Raw genomic sequence first — 12,879 nt, 5'->3', positions numbered from 1 at the left:
AAACTTCCAGCAAGAAGGAAAGGTAGATGTTAACAGACAGAGTTGAGTTTGACTAGGCAAGGTGCAAGCACAGAGGCACAGTTTTTGAGAACAATAGGAGGGACCCCATCAGGTCTATAAGCCTTCCGAGGGTTTAACATCATTGCGAAGAATTTTAATAGGTAGTATTAGTAGTAGTAGTAGTAGTAGTAGTAGTAGTAGTAGTAGTAGTAGTAGTAGTAGTAGTAGTAGTAGTAGTAGTAGTAGCAGTAGTAGTAGGAGGGTGGAGGAGAGAGAGGAACAAGCCCTGAATCGTCCAAGGTAGACTTATTAGCAAAGGTCTGAGCAAGGAGTTCAGCTTTAGAGACTGATGTGATAGCAGTGGTGCCATCTGGTTGAAATAAAGGAGAGAAAAAAGAAGCAAAGTTATTGGAGATGTTTTTGGCTAGTTGCCAGAAGTCATGAGGGTAGTTAGATCTTGAAAGATTTTGACACTTTCTGTTAATGAAGGAGTTTTTTGGCTAGTTGGAAAACAGATGTGGCATGACTTTGGGCAGAAATATAAAGCGCATGAGATTCTGGGGATGAAAGGTTCAAATACCTTGTGTAAGCCACCTTTCTATCGTGTATAAAACAAGAACAGGTCGTGTTAAACCAAGGTTTGGAAGGTTTAGGTCGAGAATAAAAGTGAGAGATATATGCCTCCATGCCAGACACTATCACTTCTGTTATGCGCTCAGCACACAGTCAGATTAAAAAACTGAGCATCGCATCTTCAGAGCATGTGTGTGATGACAACTTGCCAGTTTTTGATGCCTCCCACTGCAGTAAGTCAAGCATCAGAGCTTTGGTCTGTGGGCTTTACAATTCATCATTTCTTTCTTTCTTTTTTTTTTTTCTTTTTTGCAGTGCAAACCTTTCCACCACTTTGAGGAATTTTCCCTCTGTTACATGACATGACAATTATAAACTTTCAGATTTTGGAATTTTGGACAGAGAATTCTCAATTGTGCCAAAAAATGCAGTATTCACCTGAACCACCTGTCAGTCACAAGGCTCCCAGTGAGGTGTGATTGTTCCTGAGTCATGGAAGTCTCCCAAGGTTTCTTCCACTTGCTCTCCATGTTACCACCTGCAGGGAAAACGCACACATCAATACTCCTGCTGCTTGATACATGTTTGACTCACAACTTAGTCTAGAATTTAATCATTCACTACAACATTACACTGCATGGAATGCACAGCTGAAAACATTTATATGCACATTCAAGAAAGGAAACAACTAAAGAAGCAGATTGTGCAATTTCTAGCCAGTATAGTGCATAGACATGGCTGTGAAAGAAAAGAAATGCTTCATGTTGGTCTGGGAGTCAGGAAAGATGTGATAAGTACTAGTAGTTAAAAGAGTTCATCATACTAGTAGTTAAAAGAGTTCATCACCAGGTAGGACAAGATGGATAACTAGTTTTTTCACACCCTCGTCTCTGGGAAAAGTCATTCACAAAAATGATGGACCCAGGGCATGTCTTTTTCCACTCAACCTTCCACATCTTTTAATCTTTGGTGGATTAACTTAACAAGTCAAAGTTTTCATAGGAAGGGCAGCAGTTCACTCAAAGGAAGGGGATCAAGTAAATCCATTCGCACCTTTTGGCTATGGGCCTTCCCTCTCCTTCATCTCTCTCTCTCTCTCTCTCTCTCTCTCTCTCTCTCTCTCTCTCTCTCTCTCTCTCTCTCTCTCTCTCTCTCTCTCTCTCTCTCTCTCTCTCTCTTTAATAGGCTGTTTGGATAACTATTTCACTCTAGAGAGAGAGAGAGAGAGATACACACACACACACACACAATGGAGAAATTTATGAAACCACACAAGAGATGGCTGAGATACTGAATAAAAGCTTTAAGTCTGTATTTACAAGAGAAACTGTCTTTGAATCACTGGGAGATGAGGAACAACAGAAAGGAATAGAAAACATACAAGTGGAAAGAAAAGAAATTAAAAGACTACTGGAAGAGCTAGATACTACGAAGGCGGTGGGACGACGAAGTAAATGGATGGATATTGAAAGAATGTAGAGAGGAATTGGAAGAACCAATACGGGAGATAATTAACAGTTCTTTGAAGGAGGGAAAAGTACCAAAGGAATGGAAGAGAGCAAATATAGTACCGTTATACAAAGGAGGTAATAAAATGGAACCACTGAATTACAGACCAGTCTCACTCACGAGTATTGTAAGTAAACTCTGTGAAATAGTCATTAAAAACAGATGGGTGCAATATCTTGAACAGGAAAATATAATAACAGAAAAACAATTCGATTTCAGGAAAGAGAGATCTTGCGTAACAAACTTACTGAGCTTTTATACAAGAGTAATAGATAAACTACAAGAGAGAGATGGTTGGGTTGATGCAGTCTATTTAGATCTGAAAAAAGCTTTTAATACAGTTCCACATAAAAGTCTCATATGGAAACTGGAACATCGAGGAGGGCTAAAAGGAAAAATACTTAAGTGCATGAAGGATTATCTCCAAGGTAGGGAAATGAGCACAGTAATCAGAGATAATAAATCAAGTTGGTGCGAAGTAACAAGCGGAGTACCACAAGGGTCTGTGTTGACACCTATGATGTTTCAGGTCTATATAAATGATATGACGGTGGGTTTAAATAGCTACATTAACATGTTTGCAGATGATGCAAAATTGATGAAAGTAATAAAGAACCAAGAGGATTGTGAGGAACTACAGAGGGATATTGATAGAATTTATGAATGGAGTAAACGATGGAAATTAGAATTCAATATAAAGAAGTGCCATGTAATGGAGATGGGAAGAAGTAAAAGGAGACCTTCATGGGAGTATAAGATGGGAGGAATCACAATACCAAAGAGCAAAGAAGAAAAAGACTTGGGAGTAATAATTCAAGACACGCTATCACCAGAAAAACACATCAATGGAATATTTGGCTCTACATATAATTTGCTAGCAAATATCAGGGTGGCATTTAATTACCTAGACAAAGAAATGATGAAGAAAATCATAACACACATGATACGCCCCAAACTGGAATACGCAGCAGTGGTATGGTCTCCACACAAGAAGAAAGATATAAGGAAATTGGAAAGAATACAAAGAACAGCTACGAAAATGATACCTGAATTGGAAGACCTAAGTTACGAGGAAAGACTGGAAGAAATTGGATTACCAACACTGCAAGAAAGAAGGGAAAGAGGAGACCTGATAACAATGTTCAAATTAGTAAATGACATGGAGAAGATAGACAGAGATGACCTAGTTGTAAAAGTGGAGGAAGGAGATAGACGTACAAGGGGACATATGAAGAAATTAAAGAAGAGTCATTGTTTGGGAGATATTAAGAAATACAGCTTTCCGCATCGAACGGTTGAAATATGGAATAACTTAAAAGAAGAGGTGGTTGCGGCAAAGAGTGTGCACATGTTTAAAGAGAGATTGGACAAATTCGGGTATGGAAACAGGACTAATTGAGCTTTGGCTCGGATCCTGTACTATACAACTAGGTAAATACAACTAGGTAAATACACACAGAGTTTGGCCAGTGCTGGGAGTGGTTGGTGATTTGACATGTATTCCCACACCTGGACACCAGCAACCACCACCACCACTTAGCAGCCTGCAAAGATCCTCAGTGCATGTGAAGTCACTCAGTGATATCAAAAGAGAAGATGGTGACCAGCATGAGGCCACATACTCGTATTTTTGAGGGCTTCATGGATGAGGACCTCAGTGTAGCACACACAGATAAACCAATCAGGAAAATTGAAGAAGACAATGTGAAAATAGAAGAAATATGCAGCTTAACAGTGATGATAAAGGTGTTGAAGGAAGGAAGAGAAGTGGGTGGTGACAATGTAAAAAAGATATCCAGTGATATATTAAGAGATGAAAAGAGAGAAATGGAAAGAAAAAAAAAAAGAAAACAAAGAACTAAGAGAAGAGGTGACAAAAATAGTGAACTTAAACAAGAAGTACCGTGAAGAAATTAAGAAACTCAAGGGAGAGAACAAAGAGTTACAGAAAGCTTTGCAAGAGAAAGGTTAGGGTTGGAAAACTGAAGGAGTTAGTGACAAGAATTTAAAAGTTGGAAAGAAGAGGGAGAACAATAAGAGGTGGAGATGGAGGAGATAATAAGGCAACAGCAACACAATAAGGATATGAAAAAGAAAGGATTAAAGTATCAAAGGGAAAAAGTAATCTTGTGAGAGACAAAGTACAGAGAAAGATGTGTGTGGTGGTATTTGGGGTTAAGGAGAAGGACCTACCCATGAAAATAGCTAGTGAGAAATAGGTGAAAAAGGGGTAAGGAAATTATAGCAGAAGTGGTGGAGGAAGGAGAGGGAATAATTGAACACACTGAAAAGGTTTACAGGACTGGAAAGTATAAAGCAGAACAAGACCAAGGAAAATAAGATTCATGTCACAAACACCAGCAGAACATGTCTTGCAAAGAACAGGAAAATTGGCAAAAGAAGGAATGAAGGAAATACAGATAAAAAGACATGAACGAAGAAGAATGTGAAGAACTGAGAGTAGAGGCTCAGTCAAAAAACGGGAAGAACACAAGAACAAGCAAAAAAGATTCACCTGGAAAGTCATGGACATGAAAGTGAGGAAATGGTGACACAAAGATGCCACACAAGATCACCAAGCAGAAGTTTAAAGATTATGTATACTAACATAGATGGTTTGGTGTCCAGCCTATTGGAACTTAAAGACTACTTAAAGAACAATAAACAAGATGCTGTATGTTTAACAGAAACCAAACTAGAAAGGAAATAAAGTTGGATAAGAGAGAGAGAGAGAGAGAGAGAGAGAGAGAGAGAGAGAGAGAGAGAGAGAGAGAGAGAGAGAGAGAGAGAGAGAGAGAGAGAGAGAGAGAGAGAGAGAGAGAGAGAGAGAGAGAGAGAGAGAGTGTGTGTGTTTGTGTGAAGACACACTAAGGTGAACAAGGAAAGCAAGAAAACAAGTAACAGGCGCTGGAAAACTGAAAAAAAATGGAAATAAACAATGAATTACTGACACGGAGGAAGAGGAGGAAAGGAAACAGAACTACGATAAAAAAAAAAAAAGAAAGGGGAAGAGGGAAGAAGAAAGAAGGTAGTGAGAGGGGGGAAGGAGGGAGAAAAGAAGGGAGGGTAGGGAGAGGAAAAGGGAAAGAAGGTTGAGTCCAGGCGTAAACAATCATAAATTTTGCTGTACCATCACATTTGAGGATGCACAGCGTGAGGAGGAGGAGGCGGATGGTGGGTGTGGTATTGAAAAAAAAAAAAGTCTTGTAAAGAAGAGGAGCAGAGCAGAGAGAGCTATGGCAGAACTGCATGGAAAAGAATGAGTGGTAAACAAATGAGAAGGGGTAAGATGAATAACACGAAAAAAATACGAGGTAAAAGAAAAAGAAAAATAGATGCAAAACGCTAACTAAAATAGAACAAGGTAATGGAAGGCAAATGAAACAATGAATTAGTTTGCTTATGAAAATATGAAAAGAACAGTCTCTCTCTCTCTCTCTCTCTCTCTCTCTCTCTCTCTCTCTCCATTTTTCGTCACTGTGGCAGTATATTAATACCTAGTTTGATGTGATGACGCGGACCGGGCTGGGAACGCTGCATTGGGGGGTCAGTGGGAGTAACAGGAATGGAAATGGAGGAATGTGCATTAGTTGGGTAAAAAAAAAAAAAATCACCCCTGAGCTTATGTACCGTGTGGCCTTTGAATGCTGTTCAGATGAAAGAGCAAAGCGTTTCAAAACATGAGGTTATGAATCATTACCAGATGAACAATTTCCCTGTCCACGCACAATCAGCAAGGAACAATCATCCCCAGGAATATATTCGAGTGTTACAATGGAGAGTTTTCGGAACTAAACCGCTAGATGTCGTTGGTGCTCATCTAACTGTAGGAAAGAGAGCTAGAATATTGTTGTAGTAAATCCCAGGTGCGTAAAGATGTATAGAACATTGATCATCATGATACTATTGAAATGATGTATCGACTTTTCAATATCCGGTATGGATAATATTGAATGTGGTCAAATTATTTATTTATTTATTTTTTTTATTTATTTTTTTTTTTTTTTGTGATTATCGAGTAAACTGCTTATTATCTTAAATAAAGCATATTACAAGTATAAAAACTATTGATTTGGACAATATAAAAAAAAAAAAATCACACTGTATGAAGTGGTCAGAGGAAGCCCAGAATCATGCAAGGTAGAGTTTTTAGCAAAGATGTGATCGTAGTGTTCAGCTTTAGAAATAGATGTGATGGCAGTGGTGCCATCAGGTTGAAATAAAGGAAGAAAAGATGAAGTAACTTCAAGTTATTGGAGATGTTTTTGGCTAGGTATCAGAAGTCACAAGGGGAGTTAGATCTTGCCCAAGCACACTGCACACATGACGATGTACACTTGGTGGCTACTCAACAAACCTGATACATTGTTAGTAGCACACTTCAGGTAGAGCTTGGGCAATCCTGTTTATCTTGACCACTAGGAATTCCTTGGGGAGGAACACAATCCCTTACACACGCGCACCACACGAGATACACTGTGACACTGGCGGCTGCTGTTGACTGATGGAGTGGCGTCGCTTTGCTTCGGTGCTTCCAAGCTGTTCGGTGCTTGAGCGAGACACAAATCTTCAGTTAATACAGAAGGATTTAATGAACGCATAAAAGTTTTGTGTGCAGGAAAACAACACACGTGCAAACTAAAATTGTGAAACTTTACCAGAGGAGAGAAAACATAATCGATTCTTTCCAGTGACAAATCAAGAATAGATACCTTATAACAGTTACAGCCAATTCAGATAATCGCTAAAGAAAAATTAAATAAACCTATGGCACTAACACACACTCTAAAAAAATATAAAAAAATAAATTAACAAATGAATACAAAATAAGGGAACATATATTTATTAATTTTAATCTTCTTACCACTGTTATCTTCTAATGCTCGTTTTCCAGGTCTCTCTCTCTCTCTCTCTCTCTCTCTCTCTCTCTCTCTCTCTCTCTCTCTCTCTCTCTCTCTCTCTCTTTCGGAAAATAAAGGTTCTCTCTGATTTCCGGATATGAAATTTGTTTTCGAGTAGATGGTGACAAGAACGATTGTTGCTGTTGCTGGTGGTGGTGGTGGTGGTAGTGGTGTAGTTATTTTTATTATTATTATTATTGTTGTTGTTGTTGTTGATATAATGATGATGAAAAATTATTATTAATATTTTTAATGGTAGTAGTAGTAGTAGTAGTAGTAGTAGTAGTAGTAGTAGCAGTAGTAGTAGAAGTTGTTGTTTTTGTTGTTGTTGTTGATGTTGCTGTATTGGTAGCAGAATTAGATCGTAAATCCCTGCCTCTCACACTCACTCCTGCATGCACACACGCCTGGCAGCGGTGGTTAGTGCGCCCGATTCACGATCGATCGGGTTCGAATTCCGAGTCAGGTCAGAAGTCACTGGGCGGACTTCTTCACAGTGTAAAGCCCCTGTTCACCTAGCAGTGATTAGGTACCAGATGTAAGTTGGAAGTTGTGACCTGCTGCTGGGTAGGAGAAACAAACTTTGAAAAGAAAAATATACACGGGTTGGCCTGACAATCCCGGGTTAAATGTACACTAAGATGTAGTATGTATGTTAGTATATAAGTATGTAACATGTGGGTTTTCAGTTGTAAAGCTGCAAGATTAATAAACTGAATATTATTATTATTATCATTATTATTATTATTATTATTATTATTATTATTATTATTATTATTATTATTATTATTATTATACTGGCACTCCTAGCGGGCACAGGGCCATCTACAGCAACATCCGGCATAACATCAGTGTAGTCTGTGCTGTGAAGAAAGCTAGTGCTTGTTCACCCTCTGTGCTGTGACTCTAGGCATTGGCTGAGCGCTGTGTCCCCTGCCTCGTCAGAGAAGGAGGTGTTGCGTATCCAGGTGAGTATTGCACACACACACACACACACACACACACACACACACACAGCAAACTAGTTGCCACCTGTTTATCAGTCTTGTTCCCTTCAAATCCAAGAGGATGTGGCGTGTGTGAGCCTTTTGAAGAAGTGAAGAAAGCAACACTGAGGTACGCGCGCATATGTGTGAGGAGTGTGTACGGAATGCATGACATAAAAAGAAAAATCTCCACGGCAACACTCTCTCTCTCTCTCTCTCTCTCTCTCTCTCTCTCTCTCTCTCTCTCTCTCTCTCTCTCTGGACATCCGGTTGATCTCCACCTCTTCACAACACTTTTTCTGTACATGAATCTCTCTCTCTCTCTCTCTCTCTCTCTCTCTCTCTCTCTCTCTCTCTCTCTGGACATCCGGTTGATCTCCACCTCTTCACAATACTTTTTCTGTACATGAATCTCTCTCTCTCTCTCTCTCTCTCTCTCTCTGACATCCGGTTTTTTTTTCCATCTTCTCTTCGCATTGCTCTTTCTGTACATCAATGAAAATAAATAATTTAGCCAGTAAATTTCGTGTTGATGATGATAAAATGAGAGAGAGAGAGAGAGAGAGAGAGAGAGAGAGAGAGAGAGAGAGAGAGAGAGAGAGAGAGACTGTGGGAGTCATGAGCGAGTGAAATGAAGTACTAGGCTAAGTTTCAGTAAGTGAGAGTAAGTGTGAATGAGATGAATGGAAAGTATGTGTGAGTGAGTTGAGAGATGATGGAGTGACAATGGCTGTGGATAGGAAGGCATAAGTGTGAATAGGTGTGAGTGAGAATCAGCATGAAGGAGAAAAGGATTATGAAAAACAGTGGAATGGTAAGTGTGAGTGTAAGTGAGAGGGATGGGCGTGAGTGACACTGAGTGAGTCCGCGTGAGTGAGAGAGATCGCATGCGTGAGTGTGTGTGATGGTGAGCGAAAGACTAAGTGTGAGAATGAGCGAGTAGGAACGCTTATGATGCTGCTGAAAAGAATGATGTGAGTGAGGGTGAGAGTGGAATTATACGAAAGAGTGAGATAGTGAAGAAGGGTGGAGAGTGGCTGGCGTAGAGGGAGTGAGGGGAAAGGGCGAGGTGTTGTCCCTCTCTCCTGAACAGATGAGGAAGAAGGATTGAGGAGCCAAATTCTTAAAATACGATTATACATTTTTATATTTTTCTTTCTCTAATTATTTTTTGTGTTTGTGAGTGAAGGGTGTGTGTGTTATTAGGTGCTTGTAGTTTTGTGTGGAGGAAGAGAGTTGTCTTTAGAGGGCAGGCTGTGACTGCCCCCTTGTGTTGTGAGACACAAAGGGAAACGTTCAGTGAGGTCACAGCTGGGTTTAATGATAAGTTCACAGCACCCCCTGAATAGTGCTTTAGACCTCACTGGGAGTAATTATCGTTTCGGCAGGTGTCTACTGCCTCCTCCTTACACTCTATACAGACGCATTTCACACTACTTCCTTCATCAGGAGAATTCTGTACCCTTTGAAGACGCGCCTCAGACTGTTGCGTTCAGCATGAGAGTTTTCTTTCCTTTGCAGACATGTTTCAGACTGTTTCCTTCACCAGCAAGATGTTGTACCCTTTAAGGACGCGTCTGAGATAGTTCCCTTGTCCGGAGGGTTTCTATCGCTGCTCAGACGCCCCTCAGATTGCTTCCTTCGCCAAGAGGATTTCCTTTCCTTCCCAGAAGTATCTCAGTCTATTTCTTTCGTCAAGAGTTTCTTCTTTTTTGAAGACGTATCGTAAAATGTTTCTTTCGTCAGGAGGGTCTTCTCCCCTTCCCAGACGCATCTCAGACTGTTTCCCTCGTAAGGAGGGTCTTCTACCCTGCTCAGACGTGTCTCAGATTTTTTCCTTCGTCAGCATGGTCTTCAATTCCCAGATGCGTATCAGACTGTTTCCTTCGTCAGTTGGGTCTTCTTCCCTTCCCAGACGCGTCTCAGACAGTTTCTTTCTTCAGGAAGATCTTTAGCCTCTTCCCATCCGCGTCACAGACTATTTCTTCCGTCAGGAGGACCTTCTCCCCTTCCCAGACATGATTGTTTAGTTTATCAGGAAAGATTTACCACTTCCCAGATGCGTGTCAGACCCGTTCCCTCATCAGGAGTGTTCTCTGACTAATTATTTCGACAGCTTCCTCTTTTAGGAGGCGAGTCTTGAAATTCTTCTTCTTCCTTTACAAGGATCGTCTCTGACTGCCTCACTCGTCAGGAGAGTCATTTCTCCGAGATGCGTCCCCAACCTCCTTCGTCATCAAGAGGGTCATCTGCTCCTCTGTGTCGTATTCCACACTGTTTCTATCGTCATAAGGCTCTTATTCCTGTCAGAGACGCTTCATCGTCTGTATTCATCAGGTAGGCTTCTCCAGTTCCGAATTGCTTCCGCGCTCCTTCATCAGGAGAGTCTTTTCCTCTTCCCTGGTGCGTCTCAGACTAGTTTCCTCTTTATTTATTTATTTTTTTCATCCTCCTTAACACATCTGAGCAGAAGAGCAAGGGTGTGTGGTTCTTCCCACTATACCCTGACTCTCCAGACAAACAGATCAGCACATAATACCCTAACAGTGAAGAATAATACAGAGACCTTTATAGATTCCTTGCAACCAGTTCTCCATAATGAATTAGCAAAGAATTTTTAGCAAAGATCTGAGCAAAGAGTTCAGGCAGTGGTGCCATCAGGTTGAAGTAAAGGAGGAAAAGTTGCAAAAGCAAAGTTACTGGAGATGTTTTTGGCTAGGTGCCAGAAGTCACAATGGGAGTTGAGTCTTGAAAGATTTTAACTTTTCTATTAAAGAAGGAGTTTTTTCACTAGTTGGAGAACATACTTCGCATGATTCCAGCCAGAAATATAAAGTGCATGAGATTCAGGTGATGGGAGGCCCAAGAACCTTTTGCAGGCCATCTCTCTATCATGTATAACACGTGGACAGTTTCTGTTACATCAAGGTTGGAAGGTTTAGGGCGAGAGAAAGAGAGAGGAATGTACGTCTCCATGCTACAAAATATCACCTCTGTTATGCGCTCAGCACACAGAGACGGATCTCTGACATGGAAGCAGTAGTCATTCCATGGAAAATCAGCGTAATACCTAAGCAGGTCCCCCTATTAACCAGAAGCAAGACACCAGAGGCACCCCCACCTTGGAGGAACCTGAGGAGGGATTGGAGCGATAAGACAACATATAAGGTTGTGTTCAGAGGTGCCCAACGGAGAAGATAGGGTGACAGCATAAGCGGAAAGATTAGAGGTCAGGAAAAGGTCAAGAATGTTGAGCGTATCTCCAAGATGGTTAAGACCATATGTAGGAAGTTGCACCAGTTCCTCTAGGTCATGAATGATTGCAAAGTTGAAGGCTAGTTTACCAGCATGGTCAATGAAAAGAGAGGAAAGCCAAAGCTGGTGGTGAACACTGAGGTCTCCAAGAATGGAGATCTCTATGAAAGTGTAAGTAGTCAAAGAATTTACTATGGTCAGAGGAGTTAGGTGAAAGGTATGCAGCAGAGATAAATTAGTTTAAGACTGATTGTAGTCGTAGCCAGGTGGGGGAAAATTCGGAAGATTCAAAAGCATGGCCATGAGAACTGGTTAAGTCATTCCGCACAAAGATGCAAGATCCAGCTTTGGACTGAAAACGAAGATAAAAAAAGGTAGGAGGGAACAGAGAAAGGGCTACTGTCAATTGCCTCAAACACCTGTGTCTGGGTGATCTAAGACCACGATTGTTACAGAAGTTAGTGAACATTTGGCGGCTGAACACGGCTACATTTAAAAAAACAAACATGTTGTGGTACCAAAGTTGAAACTTGTGTCGCGAGCCGGGGGACATACTATGTGTGACACCCGTGGGCACAAACATTTCGAGGTCGCCACCCCAGGTACGCTAATCCTTACTGCCTGGGGACAGTTTTGTTTCCCTTGCTTTCCCTTAGTAGGACTCAAAGGAAATTAAATTAATACACAATTACAAGATCATATTTACAGAAAGTAAGCAAACTCACAAAATACAACAGAAGCTCCAGGTCGTGTACCACGCGCGATATAGACAAGTTCTCCCTTCCGGCACAACACAAAAAAAAAAAAAAAAAAAAAAAAAACAATAACCCCAATATTCTTTGTACTGCCTCACCACACACGAACTCCATACAGCATAACCACTATAAACTTACACCTCAGTATTCAAAGATCAGCCTTTTACTGCCTCAACACATCCCAACTTCACACAGCAACGTAGTCACCATAACTTATATACAATATTCTAGTACCAGCCAGACACAATACGCTGTGAACTAACAAAGCTTAAAGTTCTTACACATGGGGGAATGTACATACTCACGAAAACAGATATCAGTCGAGGGGAAAGGGTGGCACGTGCTCGGTCCTCCCCACTTGTCCTAAACTTGCCCCGAGTCGACACAGGGGACAAGGAGGCGGAAACGGAAGGAAGGAGGAGGAGGCCTTTTTTTTATGCCCCTGAGGGTGACCCAGTTTGGTGGCGTCTGGTAGCTAGACGCATCATGGGCCACTTTCCGTTTTCCTTCCTACAAAGGGGTGGAGCTCTCCTCATATGACCTGAGCTGCGACCCTTTGTCTTTCAACCTTGCTCCTCATCCACAAAGGAATCACCACGTTGTGCCTCACTCACACACCACACAACGAAATACGTTCATTAATTAAGTGTGACGCAGACTCAGTGTTTGCGTCACACTTAATGCTGCTGTTTGTTTTGTTGTTGTTGTTTGTTATTTATCTTGGTGCCACAGTGTATTCTAGACGGAATACAGTGTGATACCATAAGAAACAACAACAAAACAAACAGCAACATTAAGTGTGACGCACACTGAGTTCCACATGAAATACAGTGTGGCACCAAGAGAAACAACAACAACAAAACAAAGACATAATATGCGTAACAACACTCAAACAAACAC

General features: G+C 41.0%; 1 protein-coding gene across 11 annotated transcripts in view; it reads left to right on the top strand.

The window, feature by feature from the left end:
• Nucleotides 1-7,827: 7,827 nt before the first annotated feature.
• The window catches only part of LOC135095610 (uncharacterized), a 46,814-nt gene continuing 41,762 nt past the window's right edge, over nt 7,828-12,879 (top strand). For all 11 annotated transcript variants that reach the window (XR_010264453.1, XR_010264452.1, XR_010264451.1 and 8 more), the window contains exon 1: nt 7,828-7,951. The gene's annotated coding sequence lies outside the window, so the exon portion shown is untranslated. The remainder of the gene's footprint in view (nt 7,952-12,879) is intronic.

This window comes from Scylla paramamosain, chromosome 49, assembly GCF_035594125.1.
Source record: "Scylla paramamosain isolate STU-SP2022 chromosome 49, ASM3559412v1, whole genome shotgun sequence".
Taxonomy (NCBI): domain Eukaryota; kingdom Metazoa; phylum Arthropoda; class Malacostraca; order Decapoda; family Portunidae; genus Scylla; species Scylla paramamosain.
Note: the sequence above shows the minus strand (reverse complement) of the source record. Positions and strands in the feature narration are given on the sequence as shown.